Consider the following 19,755-nt stretch of genomic DNA (forward strand, 5'->3'; position numbering starts at 1 on the left):
AAGGCTTGTGTAATTTGTCCAGTGAAGTGAGTGCCTTGGTCACTGGAGATTGTAGAAAGTATACCCCAAGTAGAAAGTCATTTCCTTTTTCACTGCGAGAGCATTGGCTTTGCATCACGGGAAGGATTTAACCCATCAGATAGAAAAATGGAGTTGTTCAGGGAGCTGGAAAGAATCAATTGACTGTCTTGGGTGTGCCATCAGTTCAGTTCAGTCGCTCAGTCATTCCAATTCTTTGCGACCCCATGAATCGCAGCATGTGAACTCCTTATTGCCAAATTCAGACTTAAATTGAAGAAAGCGGGGAAACCACTAGACCATTCTGGTATGACCTAAATCAAATCCCTTATGATTATACAGTGGAAGCGAGAAATAGATTTAAGGGACTAAATCTGATAGAGTGCCTGATGAACTATGGATGGAGGTTCGTGACATTGTACAGAAAACAGGGATCAAGACCATCCCCATGGAAAAGAAATGCAAAAAAAGCAAAATGGCTGTCTGAGGAGGCCTTACAAATAGCTGTGAAAAGAAGAGAAGCAAAAAGCAAAGGAGAACAGGAAAGATATTCCCATTTGAATGCAGAGTTCCAAAGAATAGCAACAAGAGATAAGAAAGCCTTCCTCAGTGATCAATGCAAAGAAATAGAGGAAAACAACAGAATGGGAAAGACTAGAGATCTCTTCAAGAAAATTAGAGATATCGGGAACATATCATGCAAAGATAGGCTCGATAAAGGACAGAAATGGTAGGGACCTAACAGAAGCAGAAGATATTAAGAAGAGGTGGCAAGAATACACAGAAGAACTGTACAAAAAAGATCTTCATGGCCCAGATAATCACGATGGTGTGATCACTCACCTAGAGGCAGACGTCCTGGAATTTGAAGTCAGGTGGGCCTTAGAAAGCATCACTATGAACAAAGCTAGTGGAGGTGATGGAATTCTAGTTGAGCTATTTCAAATCCTGAAAGATGATGCTGTGAAAGTGCTGCACTCAATATGCCAGAAAATTTGGAAAACTCAGCAATGGCCACAGGACTGGAAAAGGTCACTTTTCATTCCAATCCCAAAGAAAGGCAATGCCAAAGAATGCTCAAACTACTGCACAATTGCAGTCATCTCACATGCTAGTAAAGTGATGCTCAAAATTCTCCAAGCCAGGCTTCAGCAATATGTGAACCGTGAACTTTCAGATGTTCAAGCTGGTTTTAGAAAACGTAGAGGAACCAGAGATCAAATTGCCAACATCCACTGGATCATGGAAAAACCAACAGAGTTCCAGAAAAACATTTATTTCTGTTTTATTGACTATGCCAAAGCCTTTGACAATGTGGATCACAATAAACTGGAAAGTTCTGAAAGAGATGGGAATACCAGACCACCTGACCTGCCTCCTGAGAAATCTGTATGCAAGTCAAGAAGCATTCAACAGTTAGAATTGGACATGGAACAACAGACTGGTTCCAAATAGGGAAAGGAATACATCAAGTCTGTATATTGTCACCCTGCTTATTTAACTTACATGCAGAGTACATCGTGAGAAATGCTGGGTGTGCCATAGCCCTGTTTAATTCACAGCTATTGTTTACCCATCCTAACTCCTCTGATTTAGGAGAAACTGTTGCTATGATTCAAGGATATCAGGATGGCAAAAGTCTGACATGAGGGGTTAATTTTTTTTAATGAGTATAATGGACTTTATCTACCTGTGCCACAATCTTAACAGATTCTGTTATTGCCTTTGCATGAAAGCCAATTAGGACATTTTCTTAAGACTTGTGTTCAGTCTATTTAGTGTGGGCCTCAATTTTGATGACAGACAACATTTTATGTCAGGACATATATGATCTCCAGGAATTTCATATAATTTCTGGAACACCTATAAAATATATTTTTATAGACATAGCATAAAGAAAGCTTAATGTTACCTTTTACTTGATGATGTTTCCCCTGTAATTTAATCTACCAAATAATCCCAGTTAGTTTAATATTTTTCTGAGTTGCCTGAAGTATCTTAAAGTTAGCTAGAGAAAGAAATTCAGTGTGTTATCAAAAGCAGCATTCTAACAGAACTTTGTGTTCATAATAGAACCAAATTCCAACCTGTATTAGCTTACTGTTAATAGCAATATTCATTTAACTAATTAATTTCAGTCTAATCATAATAAATTCTGGCCATGTACAAAACTCTTTTTTCAAGATTCTTTTTCTACAAAATTTTCATAGCTTTCTAAATCCATTTTAATTGCTCCCATTTTTTCCACCCATTCTCCAACAAATATATTTCCAGTCTTCCTATCTTCTACCATTGACAACATATATACTGATTTCTTTAGACATCAAGATACTTTTTTTTGATCATTTTAGTAGCTTTAATTACATATATTATCATTGTAACCTGTAAAAGCCTTAATATCAATTTAAAATCAAGAAGCAAGTAATTGTGAACTGTATGTCATACCAATATTTTGGGATTAACAAACAAACATATATCATTAACTCTAAAAACATACATTTTTATAGAATAATTTTTAATGTGGTAAAAGACATGTGTCTAATAAATCCAAATATCTTAAATTTTTTCTCTTAATCAAAGGCAAAAGTAGATAAACTTAGTTCAGAGATATATTTTCCCCGTGAATCCTGGGAGTATTATGGCAGGATATATTACAAAGGAAAATCATCTTTTCATATTTCATTGGCTTACAGCTGAAATTCTCCATTTCTGGAAAATGTACCTCAAGGGGTTGCATTGGGAAACAAATTTGAGTTTCCCACAGCTGGCACACTTACACATAGACAAATGCAGACATACACACTGCCGGGAGCCAGCACGGGAGTCCCCACTCAAGACAAAGTCATGCGGGAGAGCTCTGACGGGCAAGGCGAGTCAGAGCTCAAGGGCCCCCGCCCCGCCGGACCTGCCTGAGCGTCTACCCCAAAACCAGAATCTGTCTGTTTTACTATTTTATGACTTTTATCAACTCCCCTGACATTAACAGGGGGCTATCCCCGACCACCTTTCTCTGAAGAAAATTAACTTAGAGCTCTAGTTAATAATTCTCCTGGGCATAATAGGAGTGTTTCAATTCAAACCCCTCTGATGACTTTCTAGCTTGCCTGACAGGTTGTTCAGATTCACAGCCTCCCAACCACAAGAGGCATGGGAAGCTTAAGATATTCTAACAATGCAGAGCTTCTCAGAGAGTTAAAATTGTTAGAATAGAACTAGTAGAAGATTTCTTTGTTGAGCTAATGCTTGCTGCCAAGGTTCCATATCCCTTACCTACTGTGTCCCTGAGAGTATATTGATTAATATAGTTAGTGTATAGAAATGTAAGTAGTAGCTTTAATGTTTGTAACCTTTGACCCTCGAGTTAATTCTTTTCTTGTTATAGCCCACCACACTCTTGCTCTATAGGAATGCAACTTTATCTAATGCTTTCGGAGGGTGGCGCCTGACTTTAGAATAATCACCTTTAGAGAAAAATAAGTTTTCTGAAGAAAGGGTCATAAAATGTTAACAGGCCTCCTGGCCAGAAGATGATGTAAATCACCTAAAGATTTTGCATATGATAAGTTTGCAGAAAGAAAGCCTGGCTTCAATAAGGATCAACGACTGCTGACCTTGCATGACTCTACCCCTCCCCACTGCCCCATAATCCTCTATGCACAACTTAAGGTATAAAAACTACTTTGGAAAATAAAGTGTGGGCCATGCTCATCAGGCTTGGTCTCCCCGTGTTGTTCTTTCTCTTTCCTTTTCCTTTTCAGGCTGATCCCCTGGAGCGCAGGGGCCCTCTGCGTTCACTTTCCTGCCTGGGCTTCTAAGACCCACTTGAGAAGGTGCCTAAGGTGGGGCACATCCTGTGATTCGAGAGGGCGCCTGCGGCCTACGTGAACAGAGCAAGTCCCGTGCTGGGGCTTTATCGGCTTTCTGCGTAAACCAAGGAATATCAGCCTCTTTTCTCTCCTCTATTTTCTCAACTGCAAAATTCTTTCCTTATCTCTTTCTTTATTTCTATCCTTTTTGCCAATGCCGTCCTCCTGAGGGAATCCCTGGATCCAGCCGGGGCTGGACCCCGGCAACACACAAAGACCAAAATCTAATTTCTTCAGGACAAAAACAAAAGGGCGAAGTTGAGCAATTTTTTCAAGTTTTTCAAGCAAGAAGCCCTCTTTTAAAGAACAAACAAAATGTAAATAGAAAGATAGGGGAATCATGACCATGGATATCATGGCAATTTAACTGGCAAATGCAAAACCAAAAATAACATTCAGAACAGGTTAAATTTACTTATTTGAGCTTAAAGAGTCACTTTACACATTTTACCTTTGGTTTGCAGTTCTAAGGCCAAAGTTCTCAGGCAAAGTGGGCTGTGTTTGTATTTCAAAGACATGATTAGAATTGAAACTTCAAGATTTTTCCTAGGAATATTTTTGTTGTCTCAGGGTCAGAATTCTGATTTTTATCAAACTAGCTTTTTCTTTTTGCAAAAAGAACCAGTTTTGGAATTTCCAAAGAGTTTCATCTTAACCAATTTTTTCCAGAGTCTAAACAATATTGTGACCACACAGTTTTAAATAATATTTCTTAGTCATAGGTTCATAGCTATAATAAGATTATTTTTCCAAAATGTGACCTGGAGGGCATGCTCCCCAGAAATGAAAAACAAAGCATAAATGGTGGCTCCAAAGCCAAACATTAGCATCTAAATAAGCAAGGAATCATTTCACAAATAGGATAGAAGTCCAATAGCTATTCTTCTTTCCAACAGGGTACCCCACATGAATACAAAACAAACAGGCTTATCTGAGGAGGAAAGCCCAGGGTAGAGAGGAAGGGAGGTTTTGGTTGTACATACAAAAGCGACTTACCCTCCTACACTGAGTCTGTCAACCCCTAAATGTCTGCTAATGTTCATTTGTAGAGACAAATCAAAACCAGGGCCTTGCTTCCTTCATCTCAGAATTGAAAGCACTGTGAGCCAGCAATGCCTGGTCAATGGCAAGCATTTGGGGCTGTCCCCAAGACAAAGGTGAGCAGCTCAGGCAGCTTCTGGACAGTATGCAAGAACTACCATCATCCAGAAATTGATGTGTCATGGACAAGATGCCCACTTGGGACTTCTGCCCCATCTGGGTTGCCAACATTGTTACCAAACCAAACTTGGTCCACGTGCCTGTGTGTAGTAAAGCCAATTTACTGACTCTGGGTTGTGGTGAAGGGAAATGCAACATTTATTGCAGGATACCAAACAAGGTATCCTCTTGAGAAATTTGTATGCAGGTTAGGAAGCAACAGTTAGAACTGGACATGGAACAACAGACTGGTTCCAAATAGGAAAAGGAGTACATCAAGGCTGTATATTGTAATCCTGCTTGTTTAACTTCCATACAGAGTACATCATGAGAAACGCTGGACTGGAAGAAACACAAGCTGGAATCAAGATTGCTGGGAGAAATATCAATAACCTCAGATATGCAGATGACACCACCCTTAAGGCAGAAAGTGAAGAGGAACTAAAAAGCCTCTTGATGAAGGTGAAAGAGGAGAGTGAAAAAGTTGGCTTAAAACTCAACATTCAGAAAACGAAGACCATGGCATCTTGTCCCATCACTTCAGGGGTAATAGATGGGGAAACAGCGGAAACGGTGTCAGACTTTATTTGGGGGGGCTCCCAAATCACTGCAGATGGTGATTGCATCCATGAAATTAAAAGACGCTTACTCCTTGGAAGGAAAGTTATGACCAACCTAGATAGCATATTCAAAAGCAGAGACATTACTTGGCCAACAAAGGTCCGTCTAGTCAAGGCTATGGTTTTTCCTGTGGTCATGTATGGATGTGAGAGTTGGACTGTGAAGAAGGCTGAGCACCAAAGGATTGATGCTTTTGAACTGTGGTATTGGAGAAGACTCTTGAGAGTCCCTTGGACTGCAAGGAGATCCAACCAGTCCATTCTGAAGGAGATCAGCCCTGGGATTTCTTTGGAAGGAATGATGCTAAAGCTGAAGCTCCAGTACTTTGGCCACCTCATGCGAAGAGTTGACTTATTGGAGAAGACTCTGATGCTGGGAGGGATTGGGGGCAGGAGGAGAAGGGGACGACAGAGGATGAGATGGCTGGATGGCATCACCGACTTAACGGACGTGAGTCTGAGTGAACTCCGGGAGTTGGTGATGGACAGGAAGGCCTGGCATGCTGCAATTCATGGGGTCACAAAGAGTTGGACACGACTGAGCGACTGAACTGACTGACTGACCAAACAAGGAGTCTAAGTAGCTAGTACTTAAAACGTCTAAACTCCCAGAAGGCTTTCGGGGAAAGGTTTTTTAAGACTGAGTGAAGCAAAGGATTGTAGGGCATGGGATCTGCTCATGGATATTCTTTTGATTGGTTGGTGGTGAGGTAATTGGGAGTCAATATCATCAACCTTCTGGTTCCAAATGGTCTGAGGTCTACATGCTTGTGGGCAGCATACAGTTAACTTTTTCCACCTAGTGGGGGTTTCAGCATCTGCAAAACAACTCAAAGGACTTGGCTCAGAATATTATCTGTAGTGCTTGGGGAAGAACTAAAGGTTCTTGAGTTTTTGGAACTAAATGGCTAAAGTATTAATATTTTGTCTTGCTTGAGTATTTTCCTTTTTTTCTATGTTTTATTAATTCTTTGACTAAATTTGATCTTTGATTAAAGTTTTTCTACAGACAAAAGGCAGGAAGAGGATGTGGAGATGGGAACTATTCTGAGAAGGGCCTGTATGGTCCTACTTGGTTACACTTGAATGTAACCAAGATTGCACCAGAATGTGTTCAAGTGTGTTACATATTCTTGTATGGCATTGATTGTATTTTTTTCAATAAAGAAAAATTCTCTTCTATTTCCTTGATTATTACTTCTTTTCTGGCCTCTCTAATTTTTCTTCCTGAAATTACTATTAAATTATCTGTAGGTATCTTCCATATTGATTAATTACTACATCCTGGTTTTCTCTTTTTGTCTTTCTATTTTACATTCCAACATGATTCTTTTTAATATTTACTTATTTTTAATTGAAGGATAATTGCTTTACAATATTATGTTGGTTTCTGCCGTACACCAACATGCATCAGCCTCTATCTGATATATTTATTTATAGATATCTTATGGGACATCTTCCAAACATGGGTTTCAACCATATTCATACTGATCTTCAGCTTTTTGCTTGAGTTTTAAATTTTGCTAATATAAATTTATTTCCAAGAGTCTTTTCTTAGCCTCCAGTCACACTTAATTCTTGATTTATGATTATCTTTAATTCTATGTTTGGAAATTCTCTATGCTAATGAAAGTGTAGACTAAAAAATAAAACATACTGACAAAATCCTGAGGGAAAGAACTATGATTGGAAGAGAAGGGAACTGAGATAAAGTTGTTACAGTAGTCAGAGGAAAACAGGAGAGGAAATGTCATAAAATTCAAATAAAGAAGGATTTACATAAGAAAGGAATATTGAAACATTTTTAATTCTGCAGATAATTAAAAGAGAAATGAAAGAGTATATGCAATTTTTAAGCTAATGTAAGCTTCCCAGGTAGTGTTGGTGGTAAAGAACCCGCCTGCTCATGCATGATACATAAGAGACCTGGGTTCAATTCCTGGATTAGGAAGATCACCTGCAGAAGGAAATGGCAGCCCACTCCAGTATTCTTGCTTGGAAAATTTCATGGACAGAGGAGGCTGGTGGCCACAGTCCATGGGGTCACAAAGAGTCAGACATGACTGAGCATGCATGCACCACAAGCAAAAGTTAGATTCTGAGAAAGAAATAAGCCAAATAACCAAGTAACATAAAAAGGCTCCAAATCCATCTATCTATATGGCCATAGTTTTGACCTTAGCAAAAACACTGTTAAGTGGAAAGAGAATGGAGGCTACTACAATTTAAGTGAGAAACAAGGGGAAAGTTATAAGATGGCAATGCTGTACAAATAGTTGAAAGCATGGGAGAAGATGCAGAAGACTACAGTTGCAACCCCTTGGCTATGTTACCTCAACAGTCTTTTTTGTTTTGTTTTGTTTTAATGATTCTGCTGCTGCTACTGCTGCTAAGTCACTTCAGTCGTGTCCGACTCTGTGCGACTCCATAGAGGGCAGCCCACCAGGCTCCCCTGTCCCTGGGATTCTCCAGGTAAGAACACTGGAGTGGGTTTCTATTTCCTTCTCCAATGTATGAAAGTGAAAAGTGAAAGTGAAGTTGCTCAGTCATGTCCGACCCTCAGCGACCCCATGGACTGCAGCCTACCAGGCTCCTCCATCCATGGGATTTTCCAGGCAAGAGTACTGGAGTGGGGTGCCACTGCCTTCTCTGTTAACGATTCTAGGCCTTGGTTAGTTCTAAAAGGTCTTGTAGGTGTTCATAGAACTGTTCAACTTCAGCTTCTTCAGCGTTACTTGTTGGGGCATAGACTTGGATTACTGTGATACTGAATGGTTTGCCTTGGAAACGCACACAGATGATTCTGTCATTTTGGAGATTGCATCCAAGTACTGCATTTTGGATTCTTTTGTTGACCATGATGGCTACTCCATTTCTTCTAAGGGATTCCTGCCTGCAGTAGTAGATATAATGGTCATCTGAGTTAAATTCACCCATTCCAGTCCATTTTAGTTCGCTGATTCCTAGAATGTCAATGTTCACTCTTGCCATCTCCTGTTTGACCACTTCCAACTTGCCTTGATTCATGGACCTGACATTCCAGGTTCCTATGCAATATTGCTCTTTACAGCATCGGACCTGCTTCTATCACCAGTCACATCCACAGCTGGGTATTGTTTTTGCTTTGGCTCCATCCCTTCATTCTTTCTGGAGTTATTTCTCCACTGATCTCCAGTAGCATATTGAGCACCTACTGACCTGGGGAGTTCCTCTTTCAGTATCCTATCATTTTGCCTTTTCATACTGTTCATGGTGTTCTCAAGGCAAGAATACTGAAGTGGTTTGCCATTCCCTTCTCCAGTGGACCACATTCTGTCAGATCTCTCCACCATGACCCGCCCATCTTGAGTTGCCCCATGGGCACGGCTTAGTTTCATTGAGTGAGACAAGGCTGTGATCCTAGTGTGATTAAACTGACTAGTTTTCTGTGAGTATGGTTTCAGTATGTCTGCCCTCTGATGCCCTCTTACAACACCTACCGTCTTACTTGGGTTTCTCTTACTTTGGGCGTGGGGTATCTCTTCATGGCTGCTCCAGCAAAGCGCAGCCGCTGCTCCTTACCTTGGATGAGGGGTATCTCCTCACCGCTGCCCTTCCTAACCTTCAATGTGGGATAGCTCCTCTAGGCCCTCCTGTGCCCACGCAGCCACGGCTCCTTGGACGTGGGGTAGCTCCTCCCGGCCACCGCCCCTGACCTCAGATGCGGGGTAACTCCTCTCGTCGTCACCCCTGACCTTGGACGCGGGGTAGCTCCTCTCAGCCGTTCCTGTGCCATCGCAGTCTGGCACTCTTGGCCATTGCCCCTGACCTCGGACGTGGGGTAACTCCTCTTGGCTGCCGCCCTTCAGGAATGGGGTCCTCCCGGCTTCTGCCCCTGACCTCGGACGTGGGGTAGCTCTTTTCTGCCACACTTAGTGCGCCGGTTGCAGCCTTGGAATACAGAATGAAGCAAGGCAAAGACTAACAGAGTTTTTCCAAGAAAATGCACTCGTCATAGCAAACACCCTCTTCCAACAACACAAGAGAAGACTCTATACATGGACATCACCAGATGGTCAACACCAAAATCAGATTGATTATATTCTTTGCAGCCAAAGATGAACAAGCTCTACACAGTCAGCAAAAACAAGACCAGGAGCTGACTGTGGCTCAGATCATGAACTCCTTATTGCCAAATTCAGACTTAAGTGGAAGAAAGTAGGGAAAACCACTAGACCATTCAGGTATGACCTAAATAAAATCCCTTATGATTATACAGTGGAAGTGTGAAATAGATTTAAGGGACTAGATCTGATAGATAGAGTGCCTGATGAACTATGGAATGAGGTTCGTGACATTGTACAGGAGACAGGGATCAAGACCATCCCCATGGAAAAGAAATGCAAAAAAAGCAAAATGGCTGTCTGGGGAGGACTTACAAATAGCTGTGAAAAGAAGAGAAACGAAAAGCAAAGGAGAAAAAGAAAGATATAAGCATCTGAATGCAGAATTCCAAAGAATAGCAAGAAGAGATAAGAAAGCCTTCCTCAGCGATCAGTGCAAAGAAATAGAGGAAAACAACAGAATGGGAAAGACTAGAGATCTCTTCAAGAAAATTAGAAATACCAAGGGAACATTTCATGCAAACATGAGCTCAATAAAAGACAGAAATGGTATGGACCTAACAGAAGCAGAAGATATTAAGAAGAGGTGGCAAGAATACACAGAAGAACTGTACAAAAAATCTTCACGACCCAGATAATCACGATGGTGTGATCACTCATCTAGAGCCAGACATTCTGGAATGTGAAGTCAAGTGGGCCTTAGAAAGCATCACTACGAACAAAACTAGTGGAGGTGATGAAATTCGAGTTGAGCTATTTCAAATCCTGAAAGATGATGCTGTGAAAGTGCTGCACTCAATATGCCAGCAAATTTGGAAAACTCAGCAGTGGCCACAGGACTGGAAAAGGTCACTTTTCATTCCAATCCCAAAGAAAGGCAATGCCAAAGAATGCTCAAACAGCTTTAGCATCTGTTTGCACTCATCTCACACGTTAGTAAAGTAATGCTCAAAATTCGCCAAGCCAGGCTTCAGCAATACGTGAACCGTGAACTTCCAGATGTTCAAGCTGGTTTTAGAAAAGGCAGAGGAACCAGAGATCAAATTGCCAACATCCGCTGGATCATGGAAAAAGCAAGAGTTCCAGAAAAACATTTATTTCTGTTTTATCGACTATGCCAAAGCCTTTGACTGTGTGGATCACAATAAACTGTGGAAAATTCTGAAAGAGATGGGAATACCAGACCACCTGACCTGACTCTTGAGAAATCTGTATGCAGGTCAAGAAGCAGCAGTTAGAACTGGACATGGAACAACAGACTGGTTCCAAATAGGAAAAGGAGTCCATCAAGGCTGTATATTGTCAGCCTGCTTATTTAACTTATATGCAGAGTACATCATGAGAAACGTTGGACTGGAAGAAACACAAGAAACACAAGAAACACTGGAATCAAGCTTGCCGGGAGAAGTATCAATAACCTCAGATATGCAGATGACACCACCCTTATGGCAGAAAGTGAAGAGGAACTACAAAGCCTCTTGATGAAGGTGAAAGAGGAGAGTGAAAAAGTTGGCTTAAAGCTCAACATTCAGAAAACGAAGATCATGGCATGTGGTCCCATCACTTCATGGCAAACAGATGGTGAAACAGTAGAAACAGTGTTTTATTTTGGGGGGCTCCCAAATCACTGCAGATGGCGACTGCAGCCATGAAATTAAAAGACACTTACTCCTTGGAAGAAAAGTTATGACCAACCTAGATAGCATATTGAAAAGCAGAGACATTACTTTGCCAACAAAGGTCCGTCTAGTCAAGGCTATGGTTTTTCCTGTGGTCATGTATGGATGTGCGAGTTGGACTGTGAAGAAGGCCGAGCGCCAAAGAATTGATGCTTTTGAACTGTGGTATTGGAGAAGACTCTTGAGAGTCCCTTGGACTGCAAGGAGATCCAACCAGTCCATTCTGAAGGCGATCAGCCCTGGGATTTCTTTGGAAGGAATGATGCTAGAGCTGAAACTCCAGTACTTTGGCCACCTCATGTGAAGAGTTGACTCATTGGAAAAGACTTTGATGCTGGGAGGGATTAGGGACAGGAGGAGAAGGGGACGACAGAGGATGAGATGGCTGGATGGCATCACTGACTCAATGGATGTGAGTCTGGGTGAACTCCGGGAGTTGGTGATGGACAGGGAGGCCTGGCATGCTGCAATTCATGGGGTCGCAAAGAGTTGGACACGACTGAGTGACTGAACTGAACTGAACTGAGGCCTTGGTTTCCTGGTTGTAAAATGAGGACAACCATAATAGTACCCCATGTGTGTTCTGCACATTCATTTAGAATGTTTGTAAACACATTGTTTTTACAATTTGTCTGTAAACAAATTGTTTACAAGCAAAGTGCTTGATACACTGTCAGCTTTCCATAAATGTTAGTTCTTAATATTATCATGATAAGAAATGAATAATAAATAGCATTTGAACAACATTAATGATCAGGGAACTGTCCACCAGAGGGTAACTGATGGTGAAATATTAGGCACTGGTAACACTAAGAAAGATAATTATCATTTATTGATTGTAGAATTTGTTTCAAAGCTATGTTAAATACTTCCTAGTGAGAAACGGTTGAAGAAATTGGAGGTGATTAGCTTGGAAAAGAGGAAATATGGTGAGAAGGGCTGGGATTGAGGCAACAAGTGAAACAGCGTAATAACTATGGTCAGATATTTGAAAACCTTTTGTTTGGATGATGGCACCAAGGTGTGTCTATAAGGCCAAACTAGTCACAAAGGATCTGGTTCCAGGAAGCTGACTTCAGTTCAACATTCAGATCGCCTCTCCCCCCTCTCCCCAACCCCGTGTCTACTTACAAGCATTTCATTCCACAAGGACTTCACCTGGACCTCTGGAAGGCAGATGTAATTGTGGAAATGTCTCATTTTGTAGTTGAATCATGAATGTACCCAAAGTTTTTAAATTCTCTGTTTCATTGTTATGAAATTCTCCCAGCTACCTAGTGTGTGATGCCATGAACTTAGAAGTTGTTTATCTAATAGATTTTGTTTTTAAACTTGGCTTTAAAAATCATCAGCAGCCTGTGGGTAACCTAAAATGATAAATATCAGTGGAGGAGGGGATAAATTCTGCAACAGTTTTGATATTCTCAGCTTTCAGGCTGAAATAGAAAAGAATCAATAACTTTTTATATCAACATATTGAAATCTAGTTTAGGGTCATAAAAAACAAAGATGCTTATGTTTAACTATTAATCAGAGAGAGAGTGTGTGAAACACCTAAAGTTCACAAGTGCTCTCTCTAATTGAGAAAAATTCATGTGAAAAACAGCAAGCCCCCCTACACAAACATATACACACACTCATGTGCACATCCTCCTTAAGGTATTTGCTCAGAGTCCATTATTAGCATCTAATCCGTACTTTTAGTGCATAGGGACAGATTCAATTCTCAGGTAAAACTCGTTTTTTTCTTCTTCTCTCCTCATCTCTCTTATTCTTTTTCTCTTCTATTTTTTTTCAAAAATTATTTGAAGAGAAAAGAACTAATTTAAAACCATAAGATCAATGCTAGTTTAGAATATATATTCTTCTAAAAAATTCCAGCAACCTGGAATTAGAAACAGATACAAATGAAAAACTGATGAAATTTTGTGACTATGTACCAGGAATAATTATTCTATATGTTATTATAGTTATGTGACTTACAAAAAAGACATAATCATGGAAATTAAGTAGAATATTTTCATAGCTCAATAAGTTTTGTTTTTAATAGGAGGAAAGAAAATGAAATGGTATATGGTAGAGGATATGAGGTCAGGATATGATACTGTGGTGATTTTTTTTTTATAAAGCATATTTGTGTGTCTACATTACCTCAGTAATGAGGCAGAAGTTGATGATGCAGGCTGGGGAGGGGAGAAAAGGATAGAGTCCAGAGAACAAGAATGAAGATTGACTTTTCACTCACCGTATTGTCCCTTCTGAAAGACCTATTTGTTTTCCAAGTCTATGCCCCGACTAGTAATGCTGAAGAAGCTAAAGTTGAATGGTTCTATGAAGACCTACAAGACCTTCTACGACTAACAACCCAAAAAGATGCCCTTTCATTATAGGGGAGTGGAATGCAAAAGTAGGAAGTCAAGAAACACCTGAGGTAACAGGCAAATTTGGCCTTGGAGTACAGAATGATATAATGTCAAATACATTGTGTCTGGTTATAAGTCTTTGGTTATTTTGCTAAAGTTAAATGCTACAAAATTATAGGCCTTATTAATTCCATTCGAGTCTGGTATAGTAAAAATATATCCAATTGAAAATAAGAATTTGACTCAGAAATTCTTTGTAGAAGTGAGGACGTTACAAAACATGTCTTCCACCTTACATCGCTAAGTGGGATGTAGCAGTTTGAACCAGGTCAATGCTGCAAAAATTTTAAACAAATTTTAAAAGGCCAGATGAATTACAAAAATCTTATTCTTAGAGGTATCAGTGAACTGTGAAAACAATGGGATTCCATGACATAAAATTCCAGAGAGGTAGGACTTTTCTGAGGTGAGCTGATCATCACCAGCCATTTTTCTACCTGGAGGTAGGGTAGATTGACCTACTCCATTCACAAGCTAAATATTGAATTTGGTCCAAGTTGAGCAAGCTAGGGACAGAAAGTTTTTTTTTTTTTTTTTTTACTCTGTAAATCTAAATGGAAAATTGGAAAACTGAGGCAGTCTCTAATACATGGCTGATTTTCTCAACAGACATTTGCTTATTTCCAGGAGTGCCTTGGATGATGATGAGTTAGACTGACATCTTCTTAAAGAAGAGTGAACTCTTTCAGTCCTGCAGTTCTATGAAGGAGACCTACTGTGATGGTCTTTTCCCTAATTCACTTTCTAGATTTTGAAACTGAGTGGGATGGAGGCTGAAAACTAGATCTTCTGATTGTCTCTCGGATCTGAGGAGATTGATACCTGTTGTTGTTCAGTCGCTCAGTTGTATCCGACTCTTTGTGACTCCTGTCCTTTCTGGTATGTTACAGTCCATGGGGTGCAGAGTGATACCTGACAGTCCCTCGATCAGAGACCTGTAGGAGCCACACCCAAGAATAGGGTAAAGCAGAGATAAATTGTCTTGTTTAAATTGAAATCCAGCCCAAACAAACTAACTCCCTGATTGCACTGAGGTAATCAGCCTTTTACCCTGCCTGGCTAACAGGAAGTCAAGGGAACCCTTTCTGCTGAAAGATAACATAATCTGAAGCCTCTTTGGTTCTTTTACAAAAACTGGTGGCTCAGCCTGCCAATGCAGGAGATGCAAGTTTGATCCCTGGGTCAGGAAGTTCACCTGGAGAAGGAAATGGCAAGCCAGCCCAGTATTCTTCCATGGGAAATTCCATGGACAGAAAAGCCCGGTGGGCTACAAAGAGTCAGATACCATTTAGCAACTAAATGAGAATACATGACACTGAAAATATTCTAGGCAGACACAGCTATAATTGATAATAAAGAGAGAAAGTGGACATTAGAAACAGATTTACATATATAGGTTAAAGACTTAAAAACAACTATGATTAATATTTTGAAGAAAGTAGAGGGGAAAATGTACATAATAGGTGAAAAATTGAAGAACTTCAATAGAGAATTTGAATCTATTAAAAATTAATTTGATGTACTAAACCTATTAGATGATGAAATAGAAGAATATATTTATAGCTCTGAGAGTGAGGAAATTTTTTAACCAAAATATAAAAAGCACAAATAATAAAGTGAAGAGTTTGTTCTTTTTTATGGCTGAGTAATATTCCAGCTATATATCTATATCACACATTCCTAATCCATTTTTCTGTTGATGGACATTTAGGTTGCTTTCATGTCCTGACTATTGTAGATAGCGCTGTAGTGAACACTGGGGTGCATGTATCTATTTGAATCATGGTTTTCTCTGGATATATGTTGTAGGATCATATGGTAACTCTCTTTTTAGCTTTTTATAGCATACTGTTCTCCATAGTGACTGCACAAGTTTACATTTCCACCAACAGTGTAGCAGGGTTCCCCTTTTCCACACCCTCTCCAGTATTATAGTTTGTAGATTTTTTGGTGATGGCCATTCTGACTGGTGTGAGGTGATACTTCATTGTAGCTTTGGGATTTTCATTTCTCTAATAATTAATGATGTTGAACATCTTTTCATGTACTTTTTGGCCATCTTCATGTTTTCTCTGGAGAAATGTCTCTTTAGGTCTTCCAATTCTTTTTTGATCGGGTTGTTTGTTTTTTAGATATTGAGCTGCATGAGCTATTTGTGTATTTTGGATATTAATCCCTCGTCAATGACTTCTTTTGCAAATAGTTTCTCCCATTCTGAGGGTTGTCTTTCCATATTGTCTGTGATTTCTTTTGCTGTACATAAGCTTTTCAGTTTGTGCCCCATTTGTTTATCTATTTTTTTTTTATTATTACTATAGGAGGTGAGTCAAAAAAAGGTTTTCTTGTGATTTATGTCAGAGAGTGTTCTGCCAGGGCTTCCCTGGTGGCTCAGTGGTAAGAATCCACCTGCCAGTGCAGGAGACAGGGGTTCGTTCCCTGATCTGGGAAGATCCCACATGCCATGGAGCAACTAAGTCCATGCACCACAACTACCGAGCCTGTGATTTAGAGCCTGAGAGCTGAAACTACTGAATCTATGTGCCACAACTACTGAAGCTTGTGCACCCTAAAGTCCAGGCTCTGAAACAAGAGAAACCCCTGCAGTGAGAAGCCCGCAAACTGCAACTAGAGTGTGGCCCCCACTCTCTGAAACTAGAAAAAAGCCTGCACAGCAACACTCAGTGCAGCCAAAAATAAAAATAAATAAATAAAAATTATTTTTTAAAAAAGAGTGTTCTATGTTTTCCTTTAAGAATTTTGTAGTATCTAGCCTTACATTTAAGCCCTTAATCCATTTTGAATTTAGGACGTGTTCTAATTTCATTCTTTTACTTGTAGCTGTCCAGTTTTCCCAGCACCACTTATTAAAGAGACTGTCTTTCCTCCATTATATTTTCTTACCTCTTTTGTCATAGGTTAGGTGACCATAGTTGCTTGGGTTTATCTCTGTGCTTTCTAACCTGTTCCATTGAACTCAATCAACAGAGGAATAGATAAAGAAGATATGGTACATATATACAATGGAATATTCAGTTCAGTTCAGTCTCTCACTCGTGTCCGACTCTTTGCGACCCCATGAATTGCAGCACGCCAGGCCTCCCTGTCCATCACCAACTCCCAGAGTTCACTCAAACTTATGTCCATTGAGTCGGTGATGTTATCCAGCCATCTCATCCTGTCGTCCCCTTCTCCTCCTGCCCTCAATCCCTCCCAGCATCAGAGTCTTTTCCAATGAGTCAACTCTTCGCATGAGGTGGCCAAAGTACTGGAGCTTCAGCTTTAGCATCAGTCCTTCCAAAGAACACCCAGGACTGATCTCCTTCAGAATGGACTGGTTGTATCTCCTTGCAGTCCAAGGGACTCTCAAGAGTCTTCTTCAACACCACAGTTCAAAAGCGTCAGTTCTTCAGCGCCCAGCTTTCTTCACAGTCCAACTCTCACATCCATACATGACTACTGGAAAAATAGCCTTGACTAGATGGACCTTTGTTGGCAAAGTAATGTCTCTGCTTTTGAATATGCTATCTAGGTTGGTCATAACTTTCCTTCTCAGTCGTAAAAAGAACAAAATAATACCATTTGCAGCAATGTGGTTGGACCTAGAGATTGTTAAACTGACTGAAGTAAGTCAGACACAGAAAGACAAATATCAGATAGTATCACTTACATGTGGATTGTAAAAAAAAAAAAAAAAAGTACAAATGAACTTATCTACAAAACAGAAGTGGTATAGTTGTAGATAGTAAACTTATGGTTACCAGGAGATTAGGAGAAGGGAGTGATAAATTGGAAGATTGTGACTGATATAACCACACTACTCTATATAAAATGCATAACTAATAAGAACCTACTGAATAGCACAGGAAACTACTCAATACTCTGTAATGGCGGGGGGGGGGGGGTCCTAAGATGGCGGAGGACTAGGACAGGGAGACCACTTTCTACCCTACAAATTCATTGAAAGAATATTTGAACGCTGAGCAAACTCCACAAAACAACTTCTGAACACTGGCAGGGGACATGAGGCACCCAGAAAAGCAGCTCATCATCTTCGAAAGGAGGTAGAACAAAATGTAAAAGATAAAAAGAGAGACAAAGAGTTAGGGATGGAGATCCGTCCAGGGAAGGGAGTCTTAATAGAGAAGTTTCCAAACACCAGGAAACCCTCTCATGGGCGGGTCTGGGGTAAGTTTTCGAATCTTCGAGGGCAACATAACAGGGAGGAAAAATAAATAAATAAGACCCACAGATTACATGCCTAAAGGCAACTCCCAGCAAAGAAGTAGCCCAGACGCTCGCATCTGCCACCAGCCAGTGGGGGCTGAACAGAGAAGAGTGGGTGGCATTGCTTAGGGTAAGGACTGGGCCTGAATGCCCTGAGGGCAATCTGAGGGAGCTAACGTGGGATAGCAACCTAAACTGTAGGATAGCCAGAGAGGCGGGGGGGGTGGGGGGGTGGGAAAGAGAGAGAGAACTATCCTGCAAAAAGCCCTAACCTAAGGCACTGCCAGGTCTCTCACAGAACAAAGGACTGAGTGAATACCAGAGGAGAGCTAGCCGGCTGCAGACCAGCCCATCCCTCACCGGACACAGGGGGCAGGCGGGCACCAGCCAGAGCAGGAAGGGGGCAAACTTGGCCCCAGAGAGGGCATCCCCTACCAAACTACAAACCGGCTTCCAGTTTCTAACCAAAGACTTCCTGGGATTCTGGACCGTTGACATCCGCTGGGAGGGTCGCAGCCAGAGATCAGCTCCCCAGAAGAGACACATGGCACACCAGAGACGGGCACTCCCGGAAACCCGAGCAGCTGGGACCAGGGAGGTGATAAGATGCACTGCACCTGAGGAAAGTGTGCTCGCCACGGCACCTGGTCGCCTGAGCTGCTCTAACTGGGGAATGGCACAAAACGCAGGCCCAACCGAGTCTGCGCCTTTGTGGAGTACCCAAGAACCTGAACCTGACCGGCTTAGACCTGGGAAGTGCACACAATCCAGGGCCCGTTCCCCGCAGAGCAACCTGAAGCCTAAGCAGTGTAGACTGGGAAAGTACGCACGCCGTGAGCGGGGGCAAACCCAGTCTGGCTGAGACACTGCGAGCACTCCCCACACACGCCAGTGATATTTGTTTGCAGTGTTCCTCCCTCCCCACAGCACGACTGAACAAGTGAGCCTAAACAAGAGACCATCTCCGCCCCCTTGTGTCAGGGCGGAAATTAGACACTGAAGACTCCTGCAAACAGAAGACGCTGAATAAACAGAGGGAACCGCTTTGGAAGTGACAGGTGCAACAGATTAAAACCCTGTAGTTAACACTGACTACATCGGAAGGGGCCTATAGATCTTGAGAAGTATAAGCTGAAACAAGAACTATCTGAAACTGAACTGACCCCACACTGCCTGCAACAGCACCAGAGCAATTCCTAGATATATTTTTACTATTAACATTTTTTTTTAATTTTTAATTTTTTTTTCTTTTTTTTAAGCCCTCAATTACTCCTTTAATTTTCATTTTTATAACCTACTGCTAAGTTGCTTCAGTCGTGTTCGACTCTGTGCGAACCCATAGATGGCAGCCCACCGGGCTCCCCCATCCCTGGGAGTCTCCAGGCAAGAACAGTGGAGTGGGTTGCCATTTCCTTCCCCAATGCATGAAAGTGAAAAGTGAAAGGGAAGGCGCTCAGTCATATCTGACTCTTAGCGACCCCATGGACTGCAGCTGACCAGGCTCCTCCATCCATGGGATTTTCCAGGCAAGAGTACTGGAGTGCGGTGCCATTGCCTTCTTCGTATAACTATTACCTTGCAAAAAAAAAAATAAGACCTTATTTTTAAAGCAAACTTCATAT

The 19,755-nt window shown here is 41.2% G+C and overlaps 1 pseudogene across 1 annotated transcript; it reads left to right on the forward strand.

The window, feature by feature from the left end:
• Positions 1-18,079: 18,079 nt before the first annotated feature.
• LOC147376865 (uncharacterized) lies at positions 18,080-19,536 on the forward strand (annotated as a pseudogene). The gene is made up of 2 exons (XR_015161692.1): positions 18,080-18,094; positions 18,432-19,536. The product of XR_015161692.1 is annotated as an uncharacterized LOC147376865 (transcript).
• The last annotated feature ends 219 nt before the right edge of the window (positions 19,537-19,755 follow it).

The sequence above is a fragment of the Bos grunniens genome, chromosome 3 (genome assembly GCF_055505025.1).
Source record: "Bos grunniens cultivar Pamir isolate PY7600 chromosome 3, Bosgru_T2T1.0, whole genome shotgun sequence".
NCBI lineage: Eukaryota > Metazoa > Chordata > Mammalia > Artiodactyla > Bovidae > Bos > Bos grunniens.